Source organism: Pararge aegeria, chromosome 4, assembly GCF_905163445.1.
Source record: "Pararge aegeria chromosome 4, ilParAegt1.1, whole genome shotgun sequence".
NCBI lineage: Eukaryota > Metazoa > Arthropoda > Insecta > Lepidoptera > Nymphalidae > Pararge > Pararge aegeria.
This window is the reverse complement of record NC_053183.1, coordinates 15,148,477-15,168,895: the sequence shown is the minus strand read 5'-3', so window position 1 is coordinate 15,168,895 and position 20,419 is coordinate 15,148,477.

The window sequence follows — 20,419 nt, the reverse complement described above, 5'->3', positions numbered from 1 at the left end:
TACTTTTTCTTTACTTCTTAGATCTTTTAAACTACGCAACAAATTTTAATGCAGTTTTCAGCAATAGATAGAACGGTACAAGAGACAGGTGAATATGAATGTCATGCATTTTATTACTGTTTTCCCCATTTTATCCACTTAGGGCTGAAATTACCATGTGTCCTTTTTATACAGTACCCACTTGCTAAATTTTAGCTTCATAGGTTCAGTGGTTTTTGCAAATACGTGTATAAGCAGTCAGTCAATGACCTTTCGCTTTTACATATATATTCCTCAATGTCACAAAAGATAATATAAACACAACATTACTAACACCAATAAGTTAATCATGCAAAAAGTCCACATTCTAATCTTTAGCGCATGAGTAAGTTTTCAAATAAATTATCGTTACGTTGCGGTTGGATTAAATCAGCTGTTAATAGACTGTCAAACGTCTTGATTTGACAAATCTATAAAAAGTTGACGGCTCAACACTCAGCTTAACACAACTTCCTTGTTACTTTACAGGGTTTTGGTATTCCTTGTGGATATTTCCTTATGTATTTGTTATGATTTTTGTAGATTATTGACATGGAATTTGATATTCCTCGAGTAACGGAAAGAACTCGGAGTATCCTTATGAGACCAGATCAGAAAAGAGGAGAGTCATAGAACAACTAGGTTTACCAACATAGCTATTAACTAGCAGTTAGTTGCGAGGCTTAAGTGGCAGTGGACAGAGCACATATTATAGGAATCAAGGTTCAAGAGAGGCGAGCTTGTTCTGAAAAGCGCAGTGTTTGTAAATCCGCGCAGTGTGTAAATGGACCGAAGACCTAAAAGGAGTCGCAGGGAGTGGGTAAAAGCGGCACAAAATCGAGTGGAAACTAATGCCCTGCATTTGAGTTCTTCAGATTCAGCAGACGGCCGAGTGGCGCTGTGGGCAGCGACCCTGCTTTCTGAGTCCAAGGCCGTGGGTTCGATTCCCACAACTGGAAAATGTTTGTGTGATGAGCATGAATGTTTTTCAGTGTCTAAGTGTTTATTTGTATATTATAAGTATTTACGTGTATTATATTCATAAAAAAAAAATATTCATCAGCTATCTTAGTACCCATAACAGAAGCTACGCTTACTTTGGGGCTAGATGTGTGTATTGTCTTAGTATATTTATTTATTTTTATTTTTTCTAAAATGTACGATTTGCTCTGTGTAAAATACAAATAATACTCTTACCTATGTGAGATAATGACTTGTATTTTGCACAGAGCAAATCGTACATTTTTACGGACTAAAAAGTAGCCTGTCCTTACCCAGACTATAATCTATCTCTGTGCCAAATTTTACCCAGATTATTGAAGCCCTTCTAACGAGTAAAAAACATTCATCCAAACTTACTGATTTATAATAGTAGTACGATTAAGTCGCTGTTTTCTTCTTGCACGTTTATTTCTTGCGATTTTTTTTACGATTTTTCTTAATTTAAATATGCTTTTTATAACCACTTTTGCCACTACAAACTGTAAGTGAATACAATCGTATCTGTTGGTCGTAAGTAATTATGCAGATGGCAGCGGGCAAACTGATTAGGGGTAAGTATGACAGTCGTAGTAAACCCTTCTACGCGATGTTCGTACCGGAGCACTACAAACGTCACAAGAGGAGCTTACATTAAATATTTGCAGAAAAACTGTGCAAAATTTTAAATGATGAATTTATGTTGCATTTGGGTCAAAAGTGCTTGGCACAAATAGTAAAAAGAAATCCTTGTGTGTTTATTTTTACGTTGCACTCGTATGTAATCAGAGAGGTTATTGCGCAGTGAAATCGCATTCAGTTTATGCTTACTTTGTTCAACAAGATGCTGTTTACAATATACTTGTTAATAAAGTTATTAATAAATCATGTCATTAATTGATTGATTGATTGATCAATATATGGCTAAAATGAAGTAAATACAATCTTAATATTCTTAAAATAGTACGAAGTTTAAGAGTAGGTAGGCGACTGTTTTAATAATAAGAAAATTTTTAAGTGGCTTTACAATAATTAAATAAACACCTTTACTCTACACTCACTGCTAACAGTAGAGTGTAATCTTTTTTTTTACTTTTCATTTTAAATTACATCTATCATTCATTGCGAAACTGACATGACACTAAAAACTCTCTAATACTAATATTTGTAATAATATTACGCGAAATTGCTTGTTTTTAACTTCGTACCGTTGACCGTCTGCATTGATCTTATTAAAAAGATATAAGCTAGCAAACTGGAGAAGGGCAGGAAATTTAATTTATCTCGGAAAAAACCGACGAAAAGAAACCAAACACCGTGTACGCATACTAAGGCATTATCTAGTAAAACTATAAAAGCTAGTGTGCCCCTCGTACACTTTAACGTGGTAATTGTCACTTTATAACAACAATCGCGCCGCTAATTATGGCCGAGCACGCTTTCGTCACTTTTTATTCTCATTTGCAAGTTTTCTGTAGAATGTGGAGTCTAGTAAAATGTTTAGCCGCTGATTGCCGCTAATTAATGTTAATGACAGAAAATAGACAGACGTTTTAAATGTCTCTTCTGATGAAGGGTTTTTGAACTTTTGTATTTTCTTGGCTTGACATTATACTGATTTGTTAAAGTCTACAAAGCTCTACTAAAGCAGAGCTTTTGAGACGACGATTTTTAGAAAAAATAAAAATAAATAAATATACTAAGACCATACACACTACGCCTAAAAAGCATATTAAATTAAGAAAAATCGTAAAAAAAATCGCAAGAAATAAACGTGCAAGAAGAAAACAGCGACTTAATCGTACTACTATTATAAATCAGTAAGTTTGGATGAATGTTTTTTATTCGTTAGAAGGGCTTCAATAATCTGGGTAAAATTTGGCACAGAGATAGATTATAGTCTGGGTAAGGACAGGCTACTTTTTAGTCCGTAAAAATGTACGATTTGCTCTGTGTAAAATACAAGTCATTATCTCACATAGGTAAGAGTATTATTTGTATTTTACACAGAGCAAGGAATCTACATGATCTTATGCAATGTAGTAGTTTAGTAGTCGTAGATGAGGTCGCATGTAACAGCCAGTTGTTTATACTAATAGATTTTCAAAACTTAAGAAAAAAGTTAAGTTTATATCCTCTAAGTACATGCTTAAAATATTACTATACTTCTTCAGGGGACATAACTAATTTACCTATCAACATAGTTTAGTTTAGGCATTTGTGTATAACAGACTGATTCTGCTATGTTGAGATGGCAAATTCAACATCGCGTACAGCGTTTTAACGAATATCGATGCAGAGCGGTTGGCGGAACTTCCTTTGAATGAAAGACGATTTTATCAGCACGTTAAACGGTTGTTCGCGCAGTCTACACGTAAAGAAAAGGGGGCAACGGTCTACAGACGGACATCGAGACCGGAGACAAGTTTGTTTCATTTGGCGCTTGTCGAATTAAACCAATAGTTGTATTCAAAAGCCATACAAAATTTTGAGGCACACACCACCAAATTGTCAGTGTTATGTGAGTTTTTCATTTAAGCAAATTAAATATTACTTGCTTAAACGGTACATCGTGAGAGCATGCCTGATAATTCGATATAACGTTCCCATAGACTTATATCCGCACTTGGCTAGCGGGATGCTTTAAATCCTTTTCATTCGGATAGAAAACCTGTGCCCGTAATGGGTTACTATTACTTATTAATTACGAAATCTGGTACTTATGATATAGATAAATATAATTATCTCCAAAAGCAGAGTAAAAGTTTTGGAGGCACCCTGTTCCTACCATGTTGCAAAGAGGAGACTTTGGTATAATGATGTTTAACATATTCAGTCAACCTTTTGTACAGTTTATTAATAAAATGGCTTGAATTTACAAAATAATAACAATAAAATTTTGATTTCAATGGAGACTGCGGCCATAACCAGTTTTGATCAGTCAAGTTACCAGTTATCTAGTAAGTTTTCTATGCATGAAGAATTAAGTTACGGTACGGTGACTAATATTCAATATGCATTATATGAAACTTATAGTTACGCTATCGAATAAGCTTTATTTTAACGTTATTTTATTTACGTTGAATCGGCGAAACGAAACTTTAATAATACCTAATACGTTTAAGAAAATTTGAAGTCTCATTGTTAATAATTTTTACCTAGTTTATGTACAATATTTTCCATGCAAATTCAATGTCTCGACCATAAACACGGATCATAGATAAAAATGTCTGTGATTACGTAACTTATGTTACTAAATTCTAAGTTTAGTTTAAACTTTTATATAAAGGTTTTATGCATCTTAGGCACAAGAAAGTGCACAGTAAAGTTTCGAAGTAATCTGAAATTTCTCAGCCTGTTCATGAGATCAAGGACACCTAGAAGGACAGCCGAGGTCTAATACTAAATAGTGTCTCGTTGGCACCATTCCAGTAGGCGCATTAATCTTACTATCCTACTATAATATTGTAAATGTGAAAATGTGGATGTTTGTTACTCAGTCACCCAAAAACGGCTGAACGGATTTGGATCAAATTTGGCATGCACGTAGCCTTTGACATGGAAAAGAACATAGGATAGCTTGTATCCCGTTTCCTTACGTAGTTCCCGAGGGAAAATTAAAAATTATTACCGAGGGAAGTTTCCCAATTCACCTAAATCTGAAGTCCACGCAGACGAAGTCGCGGGCAGAAGCTAGTAGCCTATAAAAGTCCACTGCTGGACTGAAGTCATCTCCCAATGGGAGGGTTTGCCCATAATTTGTTTTTAGTCAATAAATTCATAAACTACTTTTGTATTTACCGCTGTCTGTTTTTCAATTACAAAAAAAAAAATAACCTCGCTGGGCAGGCGAGTTGGCGATCGCAGTAGATGGTAATAGTTGCTCAGGGGACACTGCTGTCCGTTCTCCGTGCACTGCTGTCTATTAGTGGCCTCGTATGACAACCGCGGAAAGAGGTGTGTTATGGGTACTGAGATAGCTGATGAATATTTTTTTTTATGAATATAATACACATAATATATAGTGTAGTAATACTTATAATATATAGAAACACCCAGACAATGAAAAACATTCATGTTCATCACACAAACATTTTCCAGTTATGGGAATCGAACCCACGACCTTGGATTAATGTTAAAAAATATAAGTTTAAAAAAGTAGGTTATGCATATATTACGATTGAACCCTGAGTACCTCATTTACCTTACTACTATTAAACATAATATGTAGCAATACCAACATTGATAATTATATTGTATCGGATCTATAAACTACTATAGTCTACATACAAAATGTTTCTAGAAATAAACATAACTCTATTATTGATTGTCTTAGAGAAAATATGAGTGGGACTTAAGTAGAACAACCGAGGGCACCCAGCCAACCCATTGGTGAACGCAAAAACTGACAGCCAGACGTAATATAAGCAGGCACATAATATAAGTACAAATTCAGAATGTTTTTTTAATAGGTACATATAGACCAGCGCTGACTGCATTCACACCTGATGGCAATGGTGGTAAAATGGTGCTGCAGTCTAAGACGGTAGAGGTCAAAAATATTATGAATAAGAATGGCAGTTATATAAAAAGTAAAAGGGTAGGTTTCTGTGCGCCATCGTACCATAGCTACTCGTAGAAAACTGCACTGCAAATTTTATTTTTTAATATGGGTAAAAATTACAGAATATCTAGACAAAAGAAGTAAATATGCGGGGGCGTAGAGGGGGCACAGCGGCGTAAGAGAGCGTTATGTCGTTTGCTGTGACGGCGTAAAGGTTAATTTAAGAGGGGCGACACGGGAGGTTTTAAGTAAGAAACAGGGAGGTCTAAATTCCGACTTCAACGTTCCTCTGCGTGAAACATTTGTTGACCACATATTTATTACAGTGAAAGCCTAAATAAATAAATAGATACGATTAGGAATTTCCAATATTTAATCTCGATATAAACCAATTATTATACTGACAAGAATTGATCGCTTAAAATTATTTAAAAAAAGCACCGACCTCCGACTTTTTCCGAAGTCATAAAATAAAGCAAATAATAAACAATGAGTGTAACTCAACTTTTTCAATAAGGACTTGGCTTTATGAATACATCTAGCATAGTCACGACAAATTCACCATAAAATTGATAGTTATGACTTTGAAAGGCCAATGAACCGGCATGCTCAATCAATTAAACTGTGTTGCGAAACCTTGAAGTGGATTCGCTACGATATTTCGTGTATGCACGTCCAGACATGAACATTACTAACGTTATTTTAAAGGATACCTGTCTTAAAAACAAAGACAAGATTTTTTAATATTAACATGCGACTTAAAAATCTTCTTTCTAAAAATTTTTTACCTATCTTCGTTAACTTATTCGATCACGTCAAAGTTAACATCAATTTATGTGGTATACGAAGTGGGACATCTAGTGACCTGTTTTCCAGTATTGTAAATATAGGTATATATGTATATACAGGTATATATGCAAATTCATATGTTTATTTATATGCACCACCTTATACCTTTCTTCTTGAGCTGTGTTTAACGCCTTTCTTTGGTTGCCTGGAAGAGATCGCTATGTAGCGATAAGGCCGCCAAATTGTATACTTTTTGTTAAATTTTCATTTATAATTTTACTATATTTTTATGTGGTGTACAATAAAAGTGTGTTTATTCATTCATTCATAGATGGCGCTCTTTTTAAACGTAGATAGGAAATCTTACACTCAGATATTTGCTTTGGAAGAATTTATGATTTCCCGTATTAAGAAACTGACACCAATCTAATAAACGGTTCTATCCTAAGCATAGATTGGAAGAACTTGACGACCTGTTTTTTACCTACGAGTACGTACGGGCCTAAGATATTTTCCCGGCATTACCTAAAACCATCTCCAAGGAGGCCTCTAAGGATAATTTTTTTTAGAGCGTTCTAGCTAATGCATCCAACACCGGTTTATTGTGATTTCTAATATTGGATAGAAGCAGGCGTTACTTTGCTAAATCCATGATATATTATGAAAATTAAGCTTAATTGTCTATACTCCGCGAAAAGCGGGAGAATCTGTGTGGTGTAATTTATATTTTCTTCATTCCTTATACTCCACACCAAACAGATCTTCGGCAATGTACCATCTACGCACGTTTCGCTCCGAAACCGGAGCATCCTCAGGAGATGTTGACTTTACAATGAATAATTGTTAAGTGATGGAGTAATTTCTAATGTCAAAAGAAACTGTGATATTTTTACACGAGATTTAGAATTCAGTCACCTTAAAAATTATTGTTTATATTACCTTACCAAAGAGTCTGTTCACCCAGACACTGTAGTTGCCCAGGCACGTGATTTCGACACAAATATTTAAGCCCTAGTAGCTAGTTCCATTACTATAAAATATATAAATTAACCGGTCATTACCATATGTTATTTATTTAGCTGTTCGTGAGTACAAATACATGTTTTGTTCGTATTAGATAAATGCATGTTATCCAGCACCAATTAATGATGATCGCACACCAACCAGAGGACGTTCAGCACTAATAAACTTTAAATCTTATATACTATAAACTATCAAATCACACCTCAAACCACTTACGGATACAGTTAAAACTTGACATACAGTTTTCTATTAAGTAGGTATTAGAACGCTAACAAATGATTTAATAAAATTAATTACCAATTGCAATAGTGGGTATGATGTATGTATTTTTATTTGCCAATCAAAATTAAACTTATCGTAAGCAAAGTAGAAGGAAAAACCTAGTTTACCTAGTTTATAATACAAAATAGACCATACCTGTAATTTATAATTCTTGTGAATTTTATGACCAACACAACACAGATTCATCAAAATACGCTATCAAACTTTGCTCCGGTATCTGAACGAAATGTGCGTAGAGAGCGTATTATGAATCTTTGCTAGCTTTTAGGTGAGCTTATTTTCAAGAGGCTTGGTGCAACTCGGACTTGGTACAAACGCGGAGCTCCACCAAGGTGTATATGTAAAACTATATTAGTAGTGTTCATAAAAACATTTCTAAATTTAAGAAAAAATGTGACTGCAATAATTTAAACATTAGAAGTAAGAATAAACTTACAGTGCAATATACTAGGTTACATAAAATTCATAATTCGTTAAAAGGAAATTGCATCCAATTCTACAATAAACTACCAATTGACATCTTGGAGATGTCTCTTAAAAAGTTCAAAGTTTGTATTAAACGTAAGCTTATAGAAAAGTCCTATTATAGTATAAAGGACTACGTAAACGATAAAAAAGCTTGGGTGTAAATTATTGCTCTAACCAGGTTGCTCTTGTAATAATTTAAAATGACTTTGTGAGATGGTGATAACAAAAAAAAACACCCGGCTAAGTTTGTTGTGGGCTTCTTCTTAGACCAGGGCGCGTTTGGAACCCTCGTAGCTTTAGTTTTAAGTTTACGAATGTGGTTATCGCCATCATCTCACTACCGAGTAATTCTTATGTACGCATCAAAAGTGCCACCTATGGGCCTACTTGAATAAAGATATTTTGACTTTGACTTTGATTAACATTATGAACCAATGCCCATCGATCCTCCGCGTCCTACTCATTGTCATTACAGCTTTGATCTATGTAGAATAGGCACTCTGCTTCGTCCATGGCTCTCATCATATAAGAGCGAACACATTTCATAGCGAAACCAATCAGAGACAGAAAATGGGAATGACGCTCAACAGTTTGTAGTAAATTAAGAAATGATAACAGTTAGATAAGGAAGGCTTGTGGTGTTCTTTGGAAAAGGCAAGCCTAGTACATTTGTATATAATTATAATTGAACAACCAAGCAGATAGCCATCACCATGGACAGGTGACAGACCTATAAACAGGGTGACAGCCCGTAGCGCATGCAAAGACCACGTTCCGCAAATTGTGACCCTGCCTCATGTGCCTATAATTACACCGGCAACCTTGCCCTTCAGACCAGAACACAGCAATGCTGCTTGACAGTAGAAATAAGGGTGTAGGTAGTACTTCCCCGGCCCCGAGCTCTGTCACAGAGAGCTCTACTACTACTTAAACGTACATTAGACGTTGTATCGGAGACTTGGAAAAATGATGATGAACATTATTTTATTTATTTCATTAGTTATATCAACTGTATTATCACTGTATTATCATTAATCAATTTAGATTATAGTTTAAGCAAAAATAGTAAGGATAAAAGAATTAATGTTAAACAAATGAAAATAAAGATTTAAAACAATTAAAAAAAAAAATGTAAAAAATATTACTCTAAGTTTAATTTCGCCTTAAAGCTCATTAAACTTTCATGAAAAATGTCAATTAAAAAAAGATTAGTCATTCGGTTAATAGGTGAGAATTGTCCTAGGTTAGTATTGGAAAATTTAGGAGCGAAGGTTTTGGCGAACATTATGATGAAATGAAGATACACAAAATTCGATTCAGAAATATGCGTCACATTTAGCGGTTATAGTGCAAGTTGATTGGTGTGCGTTCAGCTTTACATAAACTGGGGCCGATAATAGAAAACTAACGGTGACCCCGAGGTGAAGCTTTCGCATAATATCGATATTTTACCTTTATGGCTAGTGTTGTCCAGTGTCCCGCTTTCAAGGAATGTCCCGATACTCGAGGTCATAATATTACTAATTCACGACGGAAATAACGACATTTCACTGTAGTTAAATCGATGCAGAAATAACATCTCTAGGGTCTAAATAAAGGAAACTGTCCCACAAAACCTGTTTAATCTCACTGATGACATGATGCCTTCTTTACCTGAGAATAAATACAACGAAACAGCATATATTGTATGACGTATAAGTAGTAAAATATTGATTTTCATCGAGTGTTTGCTACACTTTTTACTTAAGTAAAATATGTCCCTAACTTTAAAGATATTCTTAAACAGAACGGAAAGTACTTAGAGGAGCACATAAGAAAAGTCTGAGAAAATAAATTCATTTGAAAACCAGACTGAAAATGATGCCAACATTCGGATTAACTGTGGTTGAAATAATATTCATTTCAGAGCACTTTCAGCATAATCTTAAAAATCTATCTGTTTATGATTTGCGCGCACTAAAATTAGGTGTTCCTGTTGCTTCTTTCGAACGTCGATGCGACTAACTTACTAAGCCTCATGTGTCTGTAATAACACCGACAACGGTAAGTAGGACTTCACCAGACGAAGTTTGTTACAAAAAGCTTACTACTTCTAAAATGATTTCATGCCCGATTTTTTCGTTTATAGTTTCGTGGCACTTTATAGTATTTCATTTCTCGCCATCACTATTTTGTGAACTCTATACGCGACCCATTGTCGCCGAAGCGCCGATGCAAACATCAATAAATTAACGTTTTAAACGGCATTTTAAGATTAAATATTGTATGTAACGGTCAATCGGAACTTCGGAAGCTTCCATAAGTCACTTTATGTAAAAAAATAACCTTGATTTTCATTTTACACGTTTTTTTAGTGATTTTATATACAACCCATTTCTCCGTCGGTAGTCATATTAGTAAATCGATATTACCTTTTATATACACGCTGAGTAGGCTGACTGTTTCTGATTTAACCCGACGGAAAAACGAACGGGGTGATATAAGTTTGTCGTGCCTGTGTGTGTGTGTGTGTGTGTGCGTGTGTCTGCTGTGGCATCGTATTCCCCGAAAGAATTAACCTATTTCACTCTTTTTTATCAGGAGTGTTTTTAGCTATGCTTGAAGAAAAGCGGTGCAACATGGCAGCCACCATAAAATTGGGAATGTTGATTTGTTTCCTCCGAACTCCCTCAATATAGTTATCAGATGAATAGAATAATGTACACTATATTGATAGTCAGTGGTTTTATACTTTTAATTTATACAATATTTAAGTGACACTAACTCATTAAAATATGAGTGTGCCTCAAAACACATACTTTAAAGGTATAATTTATTAAATCTTTAAAATATCTTTGAAGAATCAGCGAAAGATGACTAAACGTTTGGTCATCTTTCGCTGCTTATATAATAATAATATAATAAATAAATAATAAATAAATAAGCTGTCCCTAAAAATCAACATAAAAAGAGCAATAATGGGTACCTACATAATTAGTTGGAGAAATATCCCCCAACCCAATTAAAAGTGTAAAAAATGAGTGCCAAAATAAATTCACCATTGCCAGACTCCCAATTTGAAATGTGGAACTATAAATATCAATTAAAGTTCCAATTCGGAACTTGGCCTGAACAAGTCCCAGACTGGTTCCATCGGATTCGCATGCCAACCGCATTGTTTGATAATATATTATGTTAAAACAAATTATTTCACGACTATTTGAGTGAACGTGCAAACGATAAAAACTTTTATATTATAAGTACGAACATCGTGTCGTCGCGTCGCATCTCCTGTTAATATTTAATGGAATCTTATTTTTTTTTTAAGAATATCTGGGATGTTTAAATATGACTTTTAATTGCATCATCCGTAACAACCTCAAAATAGAGTTTTATGGAAATATGTTAAAAAAAACAATAAGAAAGGTCCCTTTTGATACTTTTTATTTCATATGCATATATTCCACATACCTATTCCACTAAACTCAAACAAAGTTTGTGGTTTTCACTGTCACAATTGATAGTATTTGAAAGCCACCCTATAATATACTCGTACCTACAACACTAGCTTAGCGTGGCCACCGTCTACGCATTTTCGTAAAATATTATAAGGTCTTTTTTATAAAATCTGGGTTAAAACCAGGTTTCCATGTTTTTGTCTCTAAAAATTCACTTTTATATGTCTATAAAAAATCTTCTGGGTTTCAGTTTTAAAATATTTATTTCATTTGATAATGACCTTCATATTATACATATGAAGTTCATTAAGACTGTTGAACATGTGTTTATCTTAAAGCTTGTTTTTTTTTTGTACCGTCCGAGATATTGTTCCTTAGATTTATATGTTTGTAATCGGAAACACGCGGGGACGATTAGGATAATGCTACTATAGACTAGCTAAAAACCATTGCTGCGCATTTTAGTGTCACATTTTAACATTATTTAATAATCTTTTCACTCTACCCCAATTCAAGACAATAAAGATTTTTCTTCCGTTAAATGTCTATCATTGAAATCCACCGTGACCGCCAGACGGCTAAACGTGCTCTCTGAACCACGGTTGTAGAAAATTTCCTAACTCCAGGAGTTTGGGAGATCCTTCAAAAAACATAAACGTTGTCGAGATATTAAAAAATGTCATCATCATCAGGGTCAGGGTCTCCTCCCAGAATGAGAAGGGTTTAGGCCGCGGTCTATACGCTGGTAAAGTGCGGATTTACCAATCCGACTTCATACGCCCTTGAGAACGTTATGGAGAATTCTTAGGCGTGCAGGTTTCCTCACGATGTTTTCCTTCACCGTTTAAAGCAAGTGATATTTATATTGCTTAAATAAAAAGCGCATATAGCTACGGAAAGTTAGTGGTGCGTGCCGGGGCTCGAACACGGTCTCGAAAGTTAAGCCGAAGCCTAAAATACTAGGCTATCATCGCTTCTTTTGAAAAACTATAAGGTTACTCAGCAGGCGAGGAACTCGTGGCTGCGTAGACAACACAACTTGGGGTAAGTTTTTATTCATCGTGAATTTAAGGTCCATACTAAATGGCCTCCATTCACGCTTTTCAATTCCAGTGAATAGGTTCTAAATAAACTGGCGCCGTCCGGTGTCAAATAAATTATTAACTTCGAAGACTTTGGGGAAGTCACTCCAAAGATCTTATCGCACCTACTCTATTCCGAATTGTTTGCACTGGATAAATGGTCGGACTGTATTACAAGTAGGAGCATAAATAGTCTGTGCATTTCTAAGACTTTAACGAAATAGATAACAGTAGTTTATTATCAAAATGCAATAATTTTGAAGAAGATATTATTGCTTTGAATTGGATTCAAAGTGGAAAAGAAAATTGCACTTATTTATTTGTGGGGAAATCCAAATCCAACATAGGTAAGTCGTCTTGGTATTTAGGACTTTGGAGACTTCTCATGACTGAAATCTGGGCCTAGAGAATATTAAAAACAAAGTCTTTTTACATCGATCGAAAAAAAAATCTGAGCAAAGTTCATCAATAGCGAGACCATCTCCAGTATTTATCTTAAGGTCTCCACCTTCTCTCACTCCTCCACAGGAACAGGTGAAAAAATACAAGAAAGCAGTTGAATGAAGTCCTTATTAATAAAAATCGAAACGGCATGATGAGGAAGCTGGGGGATCAAGTTATTACCTATCAACCAAAAACAAGGCTAATATTTTTATTACAAAGGACATTAAATTATAAACATCATAAAACATCATGATTTAATCATGTTCATGGTATAAAATAGATATTTTAAACCACGCGTGCTTGCGATAGGTTGTTAAAAAATCGCAGTTCTCAATATTTTACTGTCAGATTATACAGTAAAAAATCTTTCTCATTAGTAGGGAGATAAATATTCATGTAGATATTCCGATATGATTCGTCTTGATTGCAAATAAAAACTATGGGTTTTTTATTTTCCCATGCTTAAGAGTACGCACTCGAAAATCGTGTTGTGCAAAAATTTTTATGTATGCCTTACAGTGGTTGCCGTAGAATAATATTAGAATTTATAGGTAGATACTGATATAAATACAAAAAAGTTTTTTCAGAAAAATTGTTGATCGAACAGATATCTATCAAAAATACTTCAGCTTCGGTACAATATATAATGAACAATGAACTTACGTCTATTGTATATTAATAAATAAAGTAAACAACTTAGGGTTAATATCAAATAGTTATTATTATAAGTACTTGAAACTGTTATGAATTTTAGGTTTTTTTTATTTATCATCATCACATCAACCCACCCCAGGGACTCCAGGTCCACCACGCTTATTACTACATCTTATTTTGTTATTACATCATTGATAAGGCCTTTTATTTCTTTAATTTGCTTAAACTTAAACTATTTTTAAATCTTATCCTTACATAATTTTCTTTTAGTGTCTTAGTCTAGCGGTGTCTTAGTTTACAATATTACTGCTGATAGTTGACTGTCTTCTATCTAAGTTCTGTTTATGAAGCTAAGGGATCATTGTATAATCAGGTTCTCGCAGAGCATTTACTGCAACTTAGGCAGCCGTGTCAGCAATTTCGAGCATTGTAACTATACGTTAGTGTAAGTAAACGTTAATACAATGATTCCTGCGTACAACATACTTTACAAATCACTTAAAAAAGTTACCATTGTTACCATAAATAATAAGTAGATACCTAATTGAAATTAAAAGAACAAAACTTTTCGTAACAAGTTTTCTAATACATAGTGTACATAATAATATAGTGTACTGTAATCATGACCTGCTACTTACTTTTACAAGTATGACTAAAATTATGTGTAAAACCTGTACTAGTACGGAGATTACTGTGGAGTAAACCCGTTCTGTTATGAAATATATTCCAATATATTTCAACTGTTAAAGTCGATACAAAGATAACAAATCCTACCGGTTTGAATTAGGTTCAAAACTAAACGCAACTGGTAGGTGTATAGGTGTAAGGTGTATTTGTTCGGTTTTTGTTTTAACAAGCAAGTAATTATTACAAAAAATGTTGTAAGATAACCTCCTTAAATGTAGCCCCAAGTCAACGAAATCTTTTTACCAAAGATTGCCTGTAAAGAGCTTATTTAGTAATAGGACCCATCCATCTGTATAGTTTTATTAGAGAATACTGCGGAGTTCTAAATTAAATATCGAAAAAATTCAGAGTCTTCTATATCTTTTAACTCAGATCAGATCGATACTACTTACTATGCGAGTATGTTTTTTCGTTATTTATATATTCGGCTCAACTACTGCATCGATTTGGAAGATATATACATACAACGTGTAAATGAAAACCTAAGTAATACTTCACAAGCCTTAGTGGTACATTGTTCTGGCTTGAGACTTATCTGTAAAACCGAAAACCTAATAGTTTTTGAGTAAACCAATGCCATAGTTTTCACGGAAAGAAATCAGATATTGCATCACATGCAAAATTAAAATCATGTGACTCCTGTCACTTTATAAGGTACGCGTCGCTTAGCGTAGGTAATAGTACCTATTGAAGATAAAATACCGACACGCGCATAGGCGCGTGTCGGTATTTTATCTTCAATAGGGTTGTCAAAAGTAAACATTAATAAAAAATAAATATGCTTCTTTTGATTTATTATTTTAACAGGGCGATTCCTTATGTAATATACTTATGCACCCTTCAACAGTATTTCGTAATTGCGTTACACGTTGTATATTCCGTTCAATAACTACACCGATTTTGATGATAAACAGTTTATTCCGGAGAACCACCAGGGTTTTAAAAATAGTGTTTGTTACCTATTTGTACGGCTTAACGGCTAAAACTAGTTTGGCGAAAAATACCTGTGATCGAAATCGCACATTTACCTATACTATTAAGAACAGACACAAAAAGTTATGTTAAATACGATAAAACTTTGATTCATCAATTAAAAATTTCAATTGGATTTTTACTAGTATAATGTACGTAGGTAATCTATTGTATGTTATTTAATACGCACCCTCTAACCCTCCCCTAATTTCCACTATCATCATAAGCTCACAATTTTAATTCCGCAGCAGGGGTAAAAATTATGGTAAGTTCTAAAACACAACAGCCTCCTTTTCTTTCATTTTCTATTATTCCAGTAGAATAAAAATGTTGCCAAACTAATCATATAAAACTGTTTTATTATTAAATTCATTTTATAACGCTTGGCGTACCTACTTGCGTTAGACCAGAACTTGGACTGACGAAAAGCCGCGCGCCTTCATCTCTATAAAATAGCGATTGCGACCATTCATAACAATACGTGTGAAGATTTTCTGTCGAATTTAATCGCATGGCAATAAAACTATTCAACTAATCGGCACAGCTTATGTAAATTTTATGGTAAAGTAGTTTGCATACAGAATTAGATTGTTTATGAGTTGAGGAATTTAGCTATTTAGGAACCTAAATCACAACACATATAACACTAAAAATTTATATTACAAAATACTGTTTTCTTCTTGTGACTTTGTTTCGTGCGACTAAAGAATTGGGACCCGCAGGGCTAACATGGGCGGGAGACAATTGTATCCCCGGGGAAGGGATTAAAATTTATCTTCTCCCACAGCTTTATCAACTCTTTAAGCATTTGGCTCACAGGTGAAAATAATATAACATATATTATATGGGGGTAAACTTCTCCCCACCCTGTTGACGTACTTTGGCAGGTGGACACTTTAATATTTTGATCCCTTGTATAGGATATATTCGGGTTATTTAAATTTTTTTCTTCTAAACATGCTAGCCGTGCTGAAAGAAATAAAAAATGCGGAAGATATAAAAAATAAGGCTATAATATTTATCCATCTCCATACCAAATTCCAACTAAATCGGTTCGCCCAACTAGTCGAATCCATGCATATAAACTGTATTATTCTATACTGTAACTTTTATAATATTAGTAGGATTTTCGATAAAACTTTTTATTATAAAACACCTAATTGTATGGGCGTTTTATATGCATCTCAAACAATAGATAAAAACTTAAAGAATTTGATTTAGCTTTTTATTTTATTACTTTTTGTTGTTATGGCAAACTTGGCAATATGTATAAAATCAAATATGTTTTTTAACCAGTAAATTTATAAAAATGACAATATACTATTTTGGATATGCGTTTATAGATTAGATTCAAAATTCAAAATTCAAAATTCATTTATTTCAAGTAGGCCTAATACAAGCACTTTTGAAACGTCAAGTCTGTCCGTGTGTAGTGACTCTACCACCGGTTCCGAAGGCCGATTCTACCGAGAAGAAGCCGGCAAGAAACTCAGCAGTTGCTCTTTTCCAACATCAAAAATTTATATTTTACATTTTAACATTCATTTTTCTATCTTGTGAGAGATGAAAGCGGAGCCGGATGCTTGCAACCTTGTCATTAAGAAACTCATCAATTGTATAATAACCACGCTGTAATAAATGTGTTTTAACACATTCTTTAAACTTATGCATTGGTAGGGCCAAAATTACCTTAGGAATCATATTATAAAAGCGTATACTCAATCCCACAAATGACTTCTGCACCTTTCGCAGACGATATGCAGATGTCACTTATTTATGACCATTTCTTGTAAGTCGACTGTTTATATCCACTTTTTGTTTAGAAAGACTAATATGTTGTCTTACAAATACTATATTGTTATAAATATATTGTGAGGCTATTTCTTTAAATTTTTCACGGATTAGTTCGATAGTAACATATTAAATCAATGAATTGGTCTATCAAGACAAATGTTTTTTATACAAAGCTGTACAAAAATACAAGTTTACATTTATTTATTTCGAGATTTTTCGCTATTAGTCGAAAAGGCTTAAAAAAGATTAAAACCCATAATGTAATACAACCCATTTCATCTAAGATTTACCTTCCCGTTCTAAACTATTGCTGCCTTTTGCCTAAAAATAAAAATATCTGATTTTTGTCTATTTTATCTATAACCATTCAAATTTCAAGTAGGCATTCCTAGTTACTGTATTATAAAGTTGTGACTGACGGCCAAAGTCACACAATAAGGCTTGTTTATACCTTTTGTGGTGACGGAAACCTAAAAAAGAAATTGTTCATCAATGATAAAAATAAAAATTAACGATCAAAAATGTATAACTAAAGTAACCTATCTTCTTTTCTTAACAATACTCCCACAAAGCTTTTCATGGTACCACCATAAAGTATTGATTTTCACATTTACAAAGCATTGATTCTTCGATGCGCGCAAGTGTAATATGCGGGCTGCATAATGCAGGTTACGACAACATCTTTGTGGTATTTGAAATATTGAATTAAATAAAAAAAGAAATATTACTTACAATGTATAGGGCAAATACGCCAAACACGAGTAGTCATGTTAAGAGGACTAATAATTTAAATTGGATTCAACTATTATTATTATTATTAAAACACTTTATTTGTACACCACATCAAGAATATAAAAGAAACAATAAGAAGAAACAAGAAGAATACAAAAAGGCGGCCTTATCGCTTAATGTAAGTAATAATGTTAAAATCATACATGCGTGATGCGAATACACATATATTTACACATTACATAACACAAATAATATGATTAATAAATATATAATTAAACTAATATATATAATGAAAACTAGTACAATATATTATATACTTTACATACAATAAATAACGAAATAAGAGTTAATATATACTACTCGTATTAAAACTATGTGTATTATTATGTTCAACTCAGAATAAACAACCGATATTGTAGTCATCATCGTATAAAAATTACGGGTTCGCTTTTTTATTTCATTTTAATTTTGCAGATCTTGTAACCAAATCAAACAATTTCTAGTTTATTTTAAATATTTTAACCAAATTTTAAATTGAAAAAAAAAGGTTCTCAAGGAGTTTCTCAATTCGATTATGTTTTTAGTGTATATTTGTTACTCGATTCGTTAAGATTTATTATTTCTTCTTTTCTTCTTTTAGAAAGGAAAACACTCAAAGACGAAAAATAGGCCTGAATGGAATCCTACTTGGGACTACCGAAAAGTAGGATACCTACTACTTTTCTGTAATTACGTATTATCCACCTACGATTTGGAAAAACGTGAGAACGCATATTCACTATTGAAATTAACTTCCTACAATGCTCTAGGCTCCTACTTATAACACTTTTGTCATGCTCGAAGATGTTATCGAAAAACATAAACATAACACAAAAAAAAATAAAAAAACACTCTAACATTAACACTTCTTTTAAGCTAGTCATCCATTCAAACATAATATAAGTGGTGTTAAATTCAAATGGCCGGAGTAGGCGTTGCATAGAGAGTTGTTGATAGAATAGGTAGGCGTACCGCGTTGTCGAACTGGATTTTAAGGTTAACTTGTCATAGAACTTGCTGCGATTTGAAGATATGGCTGTTTATTAATTGTTTATGGCTCTTTAATAAAATTTAGTAGTAGTAGTTAGAAGAGGCAGACTCATTCGTGAAAGAGCTCATCCGGGGAAGTAGTACCGCCATGCTTATTACTTTCGCAAGCATTGCTGTTGCCAAGCAGCATAGCATTCCAGTGTAACCACAGGCACATACAACTGAAAACCTAGATGGATGTACACAGGACGGCACTTTGTAGAACGTATCTCTCGTATACCCCGCGAAATGTTGCTCCATTTATAGCCAGAGTTCCCACACCATCAGGTGGGTCATCTGTAGTACGTAGATTTTTTTTTTATACTGAAAGACTTGCGTTTGACAACTATCATGCCTGATGTAAAGCAATGATGCGGTCTGAGTTGGGGAGCGCTTGCCTAGAAAATACCTTTTCACTCTTGCCTGGAAAGCATTCAAGTTGTATTAATCAGGAAACACCGAAGCCGGAAGAGCGTTCCTAACTTTAGCAGTCCGTATAAGAACGTAGATGAAAAGCGATTCGTGCGTGTTGCCTGTATGCAGTGGCGTGCATCTCATAGATGCAAATAAGCAGTGCATACCCTGACCTCAGAGCCTCTCAGACCATAAGGACGACTTAAAATTTAAAGATTGAAAAAAAATTATACAATTAATAGAAAACTATAAAAGCGCCATCTAGTTAAAACCGGCCGCACTTCTATGTAAATCAATGGACAAGTCCCGTGTCATGGTTTAGAACTAAAATAGACAAACTGCATAATATTTCGACTATATTTTAATTTTGAGTTGTAAACAGTATCCCTAAATAAAAAGTAACGCTTTAAATATAATTTAAATCTCATAAAATTAGATGGGGTTTTCACGATTAAGTATCCATTGCCGGGCAAATCGTTTATTCGTCGCTCGAATTAATGCGCCGCGCCGCCGCGGTCTCCATAGAAGCACGGCGATTGAATGCATCTGTCGTTACTTGTGTGTACCAGCACACAAGGAAGTTCTGGTGTGTAGTGATATAATCGCGTGCGTGCTTACACAATATTTGGCTCTTTCTATGTGTGCGAGTTTTCCAGGTTTCCAGTATAGGGGTTTCGCTTGTGTGCAAATCTTAAAAGCACTGCTTACGGAAATTTGAAATCCAAATGTATGCTTTGTTTTTTTATAAGCACAAGTAATTTGCTTTGTTCGTTATTGTTTTAAACGGCAATAATTCTTTTTTGTAGTTAAAAAATTTCACAATGAATTTTATTACATTCAAGGTCTTTAGAAATTTATGAGTACCTAATTTGTTCAAAAAGTATATTAAAATAAACAAATTAAAAGTTGCCGAATTATGTTAAATAAATTATTAACGTATACCAGGTGCCATTACATATACCATATTTTATATATTGCCATACTGATGAAGTAATATTCTTCAAATGACAACT